At 38.2% G+C, this 12,120-nt stretch overlaps 1 long non-coding RNA gene across 1 annotated transcript; it reads right to left on the minus strand.

Moving 5' to 3' along the window:
• Positions 1–1,436: 1,436 nt before the first annotated feature.
• LOC142167849 (uncharacterized) lies at positions 1,437–5,684 on the minus strand. The gene is made up of 2 exons (XR_012698031.1): positions 5,349–5,684; positions 1,437–4,679 (listed from the first exon to the last, which is right to left on the minus strand). It is a non-coding gene; the product is annotated as an uncharacterized LOC142167849 (long non-coding RNA).
• Positions 5,685–12,120: the final 6,436 nt, after the last annotated feature.

Consider the following 12,120-nt stretch of genomic DNA (forward strand, 5'->3'; position numbering starts at 1 on the left):
ATTCGAGCATGAGTTTAGGATAACTGTGAGATGGTACGTAGTTAACCTCGTATGCCAATCTCTGAAACTAGAGAGTTTTGAAAGAAGGTTCAGAGAGGTGAAAAGACAACCCTCGCGTGACTTGTGTGTGATTGTGCACAACCAAGTGTCGACAAAAATGATGACAATTCAATAAGGCAAAACTAAAACATATGACAAAGAATATACAATACGAGCATTTATGAAAGCATATACAACATGTGCATGTATAAAAGCATATACAATATGGATACGTGTAAAAAACATATACAACATGAGCACGGCAAAGAATATACGACCTGAAGCACGTAAAAAAGAATACATGACTTGAAGCACGCAACAGAGAATATGCGGCTTGAAGCACACAACAAAGAATATACAACTCGAGGCAAATGACAAAGAATATGCCGCTTGAAGCGCATGACAAGGAATAGACTACTTGAATCAAACGCATTACAAAGAATATACCGCTTGAAGCAGAGAATATACAACTTCAAGTAAAGAGGATACAACTTAAAACAAAGAATATACAACTTGAAGAATATACGACTTGTATCATGTGACATAAAGAACAGAAATTGGAGTATTGGAGAACCTGTAATCCCTCCAGCAATTAATCAAATCCGTTGTGGTTAAAACCTGAAGTATCCCCAGCAGAGTCGTCATGTTGTTGCACCCTATTTTGCACAAGTCAAAACAATGTAAAACTTATAGTACTCTACAAGGTTAACTATTGTTTAGAGTCGCCACATAGTATTTAAGGTATACTAGGACGCCTACAATATGCTACGTAATATACACTTTAACTATGATCTGCGAAACCATTGAGATTATAGGTAATAGTTTAAATTATCTCGAGGGGAAGGTGTTAGACATCCCTCAAGTTCCACAAAAATGTAGTTCATGCGGACTCGATTAAATAAGAGAGGAGGTTCAAAAGAATGACTAATTTTGGAATGACGAATATCAAAAGTAATTCGGATGAAGAGTGACTAAACATGAGTATCAAAATAATAAAATTATATACAAAGGATGTGAAATAAGTATGTGAAAATTATATTTTGATGACTTGGTAAAAAGTGAAGAAAATATGTAATAACAAATAGAGTATTTGTAAATTAACTAAATGAATTGTATTTAAAGAATGCACATGGAAGAATTTGATTTATATCCATAGGAAAACTATTTTGAGTGATAGCCTAAATGTAAAAGAGAAGGAAAACTCACTTTAAAGCGATTTGCAAGAGTGGGAAAGAGGTGTCTTTAAATAGTTTTATATAGTAAATAGGATAAGAAAAGAGGATTTAATATTTACAAGAAATTATAAAAGTGATTTGAAATAAAAAGTAATTGAATGTGAATATCACATACCAAAACACAAATACCTATGTAATAGGATCATATAGAGAATGAAAGTATATGAAAATTATGCCTTTTATTGATTCAATAAATGTACAAAATATGTAGAAATAATTAAAGTATTTACAAATTAGCTAAATGAATTGTAATCATAAGAACAAACTTGAAAAGATTTGATTGGCGCCTAAAGGTCTATTGTTTTGAAAAAATGGATAAAATATAGGAAAAATTTGTTTAAAATAATGGAGAAAAGTGGGAAAGAACTATCTTAGAATATACAATATGAAGAACGGATGATTTCAAATGGGATTCGTTAACAAATAGGAACATTAAAAAGGAGTTATCAAAATATATATGGGAAAGTATTATCCACAAAAATAAGCCAATATATATATTATATAGTCTTCCAAAACCAAAGAAATGACAAAGAATAACTTAAGAATGTTAGTTTTAAAAGAATGGCTAAAATTATTTCCAAATAACATAAAGAGATTCGGGGAATGTACCCTACTCAATAAAGTGTTCCGAATAAAGGGAATCCACAATATATGATAGAGAACAAACCCTTTATGTCTAGAATGATGAAAACGAAAACCATTTACAAATTAGCTTGAGTATAAGAATATAGTAAAGATATACTTTCAGGGAAACAACAACAACTCAGTATAATCCCACTAGTGGGGTCTGGGGAGGATAGTGTGTACGCAGACCTTACCCCTACCCTGGGGTAGAGAGGCTGTTTCCAATAGACCCTCGGCATCCTTCCCTCCAAGAACTCCCCACCTTGCTCTTGGGATGACTCGAACTCACAACTTCTTGGTTGGAAGTGGAGGGTACTTACCATCAGAGCAAATACATATCTAATTTGGTTAGCAAGATGCATGAGTCTAAGTTATTTGATTTGATTGTAACAAAAGCATGTTTGAAATCTCAAGTATTATGTACTTAATTTAATTAGAATAAAGGAGATGCATGATTGAATTACTTTTGTTTAACTAAGCATACTAGTATATATCATTTACCTTAGGAAAGGATCATCTCATGCTAATATCTATGATCATGACTAACTTAATTGGCTAAGTATATACGTATCTAAACTAATCATATTATAATACATATACAATAACCTAAATATATGCACAAACTTCATGAATTTACCTAACATACAACATCACAATTCTAATCTGATTATTAATTATATGCGATTCACCCAAGTGTTTGGCAAATAGATAATATCAAAAGCAAGCAATTATAATATCTATCTATAACTTTACTATGTTTTGTGTTTTGAGTACATCCAAGAACGAGAAGTACGAAGCGGGAAGCTTGACGAAAATTTATCTTTTCATCTTCGAGTGTTGACTTCCAAAAGTAACTCCGTGCGATAGTGCCTCGCAAGATAAAAGAAGTAAAATTATTAGTAACAATAAAGAAATCAATAAACTAATTTAGATTTTTTGGAAATGATTTTATTTAAAAAATATTTTTTGGAAGATTGTTTTGAAAATAATTTGAAAATTATTTTTTATTGGAAATTGTTTTTTTGGAACTTATTTTGGAAAATAGTTTTGGAAAATAGGTTTAAAAATAATATAGGAGGCTCATATACATGTAATATTCGATATTCGTCTAGACATGAGAACGAAAACCGCCTCGGTAACAACTCTGGTGGCCAACTGTATCGCCTCCCATAGGTTGTTGGTTCATGTTCTCGTCTTTTTCCTTTCCCGATGTTTACCATCATCGCCTCATTATTATATGGCCCAATCGGAAAGGTCGTGGCCTCAATAATTTGGAGATTATTTTCATCGGTCTCGTGTATCATCACGTTCATACATAAATTAATAATATCAACAGTGAATAAAACCGGTGAAACAGTATCAACATACTATCCGAATCACAATAAATCGAACAAATATTCAAGAGCCACAAGGATGCTGGAATTGATCGTTTGGAGAAACAAGCAACAAACACGGATCCACATAGAATAGGGACAACAACAACGATGTTGGATAAAAGAATAGCAGCACAGTTAAATATTTCACAAAGGAATATTAACAATATCAACAGTCAACGAACGACAGTGAGATCATCGGACGGCCCCAAATTTATCAACCTACAACCAGTCATCCAAACATCTTAAGAAGAGGTCCAACAATAAACAGTAAGCACACCAGAACCATGTGATTCCACACGTGAAAAATCAGTCACCACAGTTAGCTTCGGAGAGACGGAGCGGTAACCGGGAAATTAAACCCACATAAAAAATGATTAAAAACACAAGCAGCAACAACAACTATAAGTAAATGCTCAAAAATCAAACTCATCGACAGTTCTCAAATCAGACCGGCACAGGAGTGCCGGAGTTTTTCCGGCCAGATCCATTTGCGATAGAAAAGACACAAGAAGGAGATAGAGTCGTCGGAACTCGTGGAGTTTGCCGGAAGTCGAGGTCCGGCCAGATCCAAATGGGACCAACCAGATATGGTCGTTTTGATGGCGTTTCCAGTGGTAACGGGGCTGATTCACAGGGGTGGTAAAGGGAGAGAGCTCGCCGGCCAACTGGTGGTCAGCTCCAGCTGTGGCGATGGAAACTAAAAGCAAGAAGGGTGCTAGGAAAAGGGAAAGAGCAGTGGGGGGAAGAGGACGCAGGCCATAGCAGTGGTATTGGCCGGATCTCCGACGAAATCGCCGGTAGTTGCATCAGATAATGAGAGAGAGATATATAGGAGGAGGAGGATGTATTCTCTCTAGATGAGAGATTGAGAATATGAGGGGTATTAGGGTTTCATGCCCTATAAAATCTGATGGTGTCCCATGTAAAAATGTGGGTACATATTATATATAACAAACAAGGTACAAAGATATGTTGTCCTCATTTAATCAAAAAGAATAAATGTAAAATAAAAGAATAATATGTGGTCAAAATAATTGTCACGATCCAAACCGATAGGTCGCGATGGGCACCCGGTACCTTACTCAACCGAGTACCAACGAAACGTATCTTTATATTTACTTCATCATATACACGTGACATACGGGCCTAATAGGCCAACATGATCATTTATAAACTCAAAACATAGGCCGACAAGGCCGTACAATCTTTCACGTACACGACATATATCTACAAGTCTCTAAGAGTACATAATTGTCATAAAGGTCGGGACAGAGCCCCGACATACCAAACCATACCATCTAAATCATACTGACGAAACAAGCAACTCCGGAGCAAATAGAGTGCACCAATATCTTTTGCTGAGCTGATCGCCAACTTGGAGGACTCTCGGCCTGTCTATCGAGACCTCCGGGCATGAAACGCATCGTCCCCAGGCAAAAGGGACGTCAGTACAAATAATGTACCGAGTATGTAAGGAATGAAAATTAGTAAATAATAGACATGAGAGAAACATGGAGTAAAAGACTCGACATGTACGTCTGCATAGCTCTGTGAATCATTTCATTTTTATAATGTCATGCATATGCGTATAAATGTAATACCATGCATAGGTATATGTGTTCATAACATCATCAAGCCTCTGAGGGCATCCCATCATATCATTTCGGCCACTGTGGGCAAATCATCAACGTATACCAGCTGATCAGGTGGTGGTGCGTATATAACGCCATAACATTTTCCCATATCCCATATACATATACTATACGCGTATATAACGTCATTTGGTCATGGGTCAATGTACATGTATAAATGAATGAAATGCATAAGAAATACGTTAATAAGATTTTTTCGGAATGTCATAAAAATAATATGCCTGTCAGATAAATTTTATCAAATACGTATTTTTCTGAGACCCATGAACAGAAGATATAATAATAATTCACATGGGGAATCAAGAATATAGACACCCCTAATATTTCTATGAATAGAGTCATTTATGGAAATTGTGCATTTGCTCATTTCGTTTGTATCGTATTGATCATGCCAAAAGAAATAAGGGATAGCCTTAACATACCTGAACCGATTCTCTTTTTGCGAAAATACGTAACGGTGGATCGAAGTAGGGAAAAATTCGTATGATATTCTTGAGAAAGATTGCACCGTACTCCGTTATAATTGCAAAATCTCACTTTCATTTTGAATTGTTGAAGCCTGGCGTTGCTTTGATATATGCAGATGCATATGAAATCTCATATTGAATTCTTGAAGATTAATATTTTGGCATTTGACATATGCTTAAAGTTGAGATGCCTCACGTTGAAAGCATTAGAGTTCAAAATGAATTCTCTGAAGTTTCAAAATGAATTACTTTGGAGATTCCATCCGTATGAAATCTCTTAGCAATCAAGGTTTCAATTCTTAGCAACATAAGTATCTACATAGAAGATGTATTAAAATCTCTTATTTTTGAGATTTTGTGGGGCCCACCCTTTAGTGATGACTAGGCCACTAAATCCTCCAAATGTGCCACCTATTTTATGAACTTAAGAGTCATAATTTGGGCCTTTGTTGCTGCCACGTTTTTGGCTTATTAAGCTTATCCAAGATCTTGATTTATTTAATTAGCTTAATTATTTAGTTAATCTCCCACTAAAAAATTATAATTATCCAATTATTCACATAATTAAAAATTATCTTAAATTACTTATAATACTACTCACTTTTAACATACCTTATACACCTTACTTTCATGGCCATGTGGTACCTTGTATGGTACTAGTCCATAAATACCGGGTATTACAGCTCGAACCATATTTTATCCCAAATTGCCAAACTTCGACGAAATTTTAACGTACGAAAAAAAAATACGGGAAGTAACATCTCATTTCCGAGCTTATATCAATTTACTTATGTCGTACTTACACGTACGAAAATATGGGGTGTAACATTAATAGAAAGTCATGTCACATCATGTCAAATCAAATGACTTGTCACATCGTGATGTCTTGTCACATCACGTGTGTTGTCATGTCAGATATTGACGAGACAATGGGTTTGATTGTAATTGATCCGTATTTTGAGATAAATTCTATTGGCTTCCTTGTAATTAATAGAATGTGCTACAAATTAAAAGATGATTATTTAATTTAAAAATATCACTTATAATATTTATTAAAATGATAAATACTACGATAATGTGTACTAATTTTTTTTTTTTTTGAAAAACCAATAATGTTGATAAAATATCCTAATATTTGAAAAATAGGACAATTATCAATAAATTGCTTAAAATTTAGAAAAACGCACAAAAATGGTAGTATTTAACCAATTGCAATAAAATGATAAAAATTTCTATATTTTGTAAAAATGGGAATAATTATCAATAAATTGCATTACAATTAAAAAATGTGCAAAACACTACATTTTATCATTTTTTTACAAGGAAGCCTGCAGAATTTAATTTTTAAATACGGATGGTCAAAATTGAGTGTCAACAATAGTCAATGGCTACCAAGATGAAACGATGCCCGTTTGATGCGGCAGGCTCTATATCCAATCAAGTGCATGACCCAAGCGGCAAACGACCAACGCGAACCCATTACATTTAGCTCATTAGGCGAAACCCGGATGAAATCCCCGTGGATATGGCACTGGTGACACTTCTACACGTAGCGGATACTATCGATTTCCATGGTCATCCAAAAGTATCCGGCTCTCAAGATCTTCTTGGCTAAGGTGAAACTGTTCAAGTGGGGTTTGCACGTTCCTACATGTATCCCTTCTAATAGTCTGGTTTCTTCAACGACATCCACACATCTCAACAAACCCAAGTCTGGGGTCCTCCTATACAGGGCATCCCCATTTAGGAAAAAGTGATTTTCCAAACTCCTGAGCGCTCGCTTCTGACTATTAGTAGCACTCTCCGGGTATTCTATTGTTTCGAGGAACCTCTTGATGTCGTGGTACCATGGTTTACCATCTGTCTCTTCGTCTAAATGAAAATAGTATGCATGTTGATCCCTGATCTCTACCTCGATAAGGTAGATATAATTCTTATCTGGATGCTGAATCATGGATGATAGGGTTGCAAGAGCGCCAGCAAACTCGTTTTGGATCTTGGGAACATGCTTGAACTCAATCTTTGTGAACTTCTTGCATAAATCTTTTACACAGTGCAGGTATGGAAGGATCTTGACGTTCTTGGTAGACCACTCCCCTTGGACTTGATGTATCAATAGATCAGAATCCCTATGACCAAAAGCTCTTTGATGTTCATGTCAACTGTCATCCTGATTCCAAGGATGCATGCTTTGTACTCGGCTATATTATTGGTGCAAGGGAACCTTATCTTTACTGATGTTGGATAGTGTTGTCCTGATTCCGAAATTATAACTGCCCTTATTCCTACTCCTTTGAAATTCGTTGCTCCGTCAAAAAATATTCTCCATCAAGGGTATGACTCTGTGATATATTCTCCGGCGAACAACACCTCCTCATCGGGAAAGTGCATAATGAGTGGTTCATAATCCTTGTCCACTGGATTCTCTACAAGGTGGTGGGCTAAAGCTTGTCCTTTGATAGCCTTTTGTATTATGTACAAAATGTGAAATTCGCTAAGAAGAATCTGCCATTTAGCTAACTTTTCGATAGGTATCAGCTTCTGAAAGATATACTTGAGCGTGTCGAGCCAAGATATCAAATGCGTGGTGTATGCTGACATGTAATGCCTCAATTTCTGGGTGATCCAAGTCAAAGCACAGCAAGTGCGCTCTATCAAAGTGTATTTGGCCTCGCATGGTGTGAACTTCTTACTTAAGTAGTAGATGGTCTGCTCATTTCTTCCGGTTTCATCCTGTTGTCCCAACACACATCCAAATGCGTTATCCAAGACCGACGAGTACAGCAACGGTGGCTTCTCGGGCTCGGGGGGAATCAACACCGGTGGATTTGACAAATACTCCTTAATTCGGTTAAAGTTTTTCTGACACTCTTCTGTCCACTTTGTGGCATCATCCTTTTTTTAGCAGCTTGAAGATAGGTTCACAAATTACTGTAGACTGGGCTATGAAACGACTGAAGTAATTCAATCTACCCAGGAAACTCATCACATCTTTCTTACTATTTGGCGATAGCAACTCTTGAATGGCTTTGATCTTTGAAGGATCCAACTTTATCCCTTTTCTGCTTACGATGAAACCTAAATATTTTCTAGCAGGGACTCTGAACACGCATTTTGCAGGGTTCAACTTCAAGTTATACCTTCGCAAACGTTCAAAATTTTTTTTCAAATCGTCCAAATGTTCTGAACTTTTTCGAGACTTGGTGATGATGCCATCCACATATACCTCGATCTCTTTGTGAATCATGTCATGAAATAGGGTCTCCATAACCCTCATGTAAGTAGCATCTGCATTTTTTAGACCGAAGGGCATGACTCTGTAGCAGTAAACTCCCCAAGGTATAGTGAAGGCTATTTGTTTTCCATTTTCTTCGTGCATCAGGATCTGGTGGTACCCGATGAAACAATCCACGAACGACTACAGTTCATGTTTCACGCAGTTGTCGATGAGGATATGAATGTTTGGTAAAGGGAAATCGTCCTTCGGGATGGCTTTGTAGAGATCTCGATAATCCACACATATCCTGATCTTCCCATCTTTCTTGGGTACTAGGATGATATTTGCCAACCAAGTGAGATAATTGGTGACCCTCACTACATTCACCTCTATCTGCTTGGTTACTTCTTCTTTATCCTCAAACTCAGGTCACGCATGAATTTTCTGGGTTTTTGTTTGACTAGTGGTCTAGCAGAATCAGTAGGCAATCGATGCGAAACGATATTAGTACTTAACCCAGGCATGTCATCATATGACCATGCGAACACATCGATGCATTGTCGGAGGAGCTCAACCAATTCTTCCTTCAACTTTGCTTCTAGATGGATGCTGATTCGGGTTTCTTTTACGTCTTCCTGGCTTCCGAGGTTGACCACCTCTGTCTCTTCAAGATTAGGCTTTTTTTGGCTTTCCAGTTGTTCAATTTCTTGTGGGAGATTATCTGGCATCTTACTCTCGTCGTATTCCTCATAATTTGGATCATTTTGCTCGAGGGTTTTGTTACATGTCACAATTGTGGAATACGGGTTTTTATCATTTTGATTAATGAAAAGAAAAACTAAGTATAAATGAAGCGATAAATGAAGTTGCAATAATTTTAAGAAAGTAATTCTTTTATCTCATCCAAAGAGGAACGTCTGAGCGTTCAAAGAGGCAAATGACAAAAAGGTACAGACACGGTTCAGGCCTCAATTGACCGTGCGTTTATTTTTCAACAATTTTACAATTCCACACTACCAAGACTCCAGGAGAACCAAAGACGGGCTGGCGGTCTAATTCCACAGGTCCTCTCCTGGTTCGGCATTCTAAATGGTCGGTGTATTGATATTGATTCCTTCACATGATTCCTCAATCATGGTCACGAACAACCTTCCCATACCATCGACGATATCGTCCTCTGGGCTGAGCTCTGGCCCATACCCAAAACATGCTCTGGCACAAAAGCCTTTTTCCCGGAGCTACCGGTACAAGTCTTCCCAGTCGGAGATTGATACCTTATGCCGGCTCTTCCTTTCTGCCCATTTAGCTCAATCGATTATGTTATCCCATCTGATCGGGCTCCCAGCCCGGTTCCTGGTCTGTATCCATATTTTATCATTTCCCTCATGGCCATCTTTGATATATATGGGACTGCATTCCCAAGTTTTGCTCAGTCTCTTCTATTTTGGTGGTCTGCATGATCTCAACTGCATGGAAATAAACCTTGTCTAGTCCTTCTATGAATGTTCCAGATAAGCTTACTGGCTCCATTCACCGTGGACTACGATCTTTTGACAACCCCACTCAAATTTCATGCACTGGTGTAGGGTAGATGGGACGGCCCCTGCCATGTGTATCCAGGGTCTTCCTAGCAGTAAGTTGTATGAAAAGGAAATATCTATCACTTGGAATAGTATGGGAAACTCAACTGGTCCGATCTGCAGCGCCAAATAAATTTCTCTAATGACATCCTTCTACGACCCATCAAAAGCCCTTACTCTTACATGACTTTCCTTGACTTCTCTCAGGTGGATACCCAACTCTCGTAGAGTAGAGAGCGGGCAGATGTTGACTCCTGATTCTCCTTCAACTAGTACTCGGGACACTACCTTATCTCCACATTTGGCAGTGATGTGTAGAGATTTGTTGTGTCCCACGCCTTTGATAGGAAGCTCATCTCTTCGGAAAGTGATCATATTTGCTTCGACCATTTTCCCAATGGTTGCTGCCAGTGCCTCACTGGTGGTGTTGCTCGGCACGCTCACCCTACTTAACACTTTCATCATGGCATCTTTTTGACTGTCAGAACTATCAGTAAATCCATGATTGATATTTGTGCTGGAGTTTTCTTCAATTGTTCCTCCACGGAGTATTCTTTGGTCGACATCCTCTTCCAGAATTCTGCGACCTCAGGATCTGTTATATTTATTCTCTGAATCTATTCCCTTCCTAGATTCCCTCGGTTTGCATCCTCAGGAGCATAGCACCTCCCTGACCTGGTCGTACCGTGGGCTGCTGCGGAACTGTCATCTTGGCTTTCCCCTTCTGCTGCTATGTCCACGGGACTATTTTGTATTCCCAATCCTCTTCGTCCCTAGTAGCAGTGGTGGGCTATTGTTGGTAAATCTGAACCATTATCGTAGGTTTCAAATGTACTGTGATTATCAGAGTCCTTTGAGGTGGGACTCTTGCGGCCTCAGCATTTCCTACCGTGACAATGGTTCCCTTCAAATCATATTCTTTATCTAAGGTGATCATGTTAGCCACTTGATTATGGTGATCTGGCAACGGATTGCGGTTTATATTGGGCGGAGCCGGAGTGCACTGAATAGCTCCGCTTTTGATCAATGACTCAATTTCATGTTTCAACTTGAAACAATCTTCAGTATCATGCCCAGGTACGTTTGAATGGTACACACACCCTTTGGTTGCATCAAAATACTTTGAGGGATACTCAGGAACCCTTCCTTCTACATGATGTATCAAACCTGCTTTTCTCAATCTTTCAAACAGTTGATCTAGAGGTTCAACAATCAGGGTGCAGTTTTTGCGACCTCTCTCTTCAAAATTCGGGCTAGGTCGGGGTGCATAAGTGGGTCGATTTTGATGAGTGGTGGATTTGGTAGGAGCACATAGTCGTGGTGGATTCGGATTGTTATGGGTTCGAGGCGGGTTATATTGAGGTTGGAGATTGTAATATGGCTATGTGTTGTAGAGTAGAGCATAAGCAGGTGGTGGTGGGCAATGGTTGTTTGGGTAATAAGAGGTGTTTCCATGATGTGGGTTAGGTTGATAATAAGGGATGACTGCTGATACCTCTTCTTTTTTCTTTTTTCCACTACCTATTGACCCTGATTGGATTGCTTTACTAGCTGCTTGCAATGTAGCCATAGATTGTACCTTGCCGGACTTTATACCTTTTTGTAAGAAATCTCCCTTTTTAACCACTTCAGGGAATTTATGTCCCATCATGCCATCATTTTTTCAAAGTAAATCCCTTCTTGGGCCCTGATGAAATACTTAGTCAATTCACTATCGTCCAACAGAAGTTATGCCCTAGCGGCCTCTAATCTCCATCACCGTACATATTCTTGGAATGACTCGGACGGCTTTTTCTGCAGGTTTACCAGTGCGAACCTATCGGGAGTGATCTCTGTGTTGAATCGGAAGCGATTCATGAAATCTTCCGCCATATCCTGCCATGTCCTCCAGTTCCGTAGATCTTGTCGAGTATACCAAGTAAGTGCTTCC

This window comes from Nicotiana tabacum, chromosome 13, assembly GCF_000715075.1.
Source record: "Nicotiana tabacum cultivar K326 chromosome 13, ASM71507v2, whole genome shotgun sequence".
NCBI lineage: Eukaryota > Viridiplantae > Streptophyta > Magnoliopsida > Solanales > Solanaceae > Nicotiana > Nicotiana tabacum.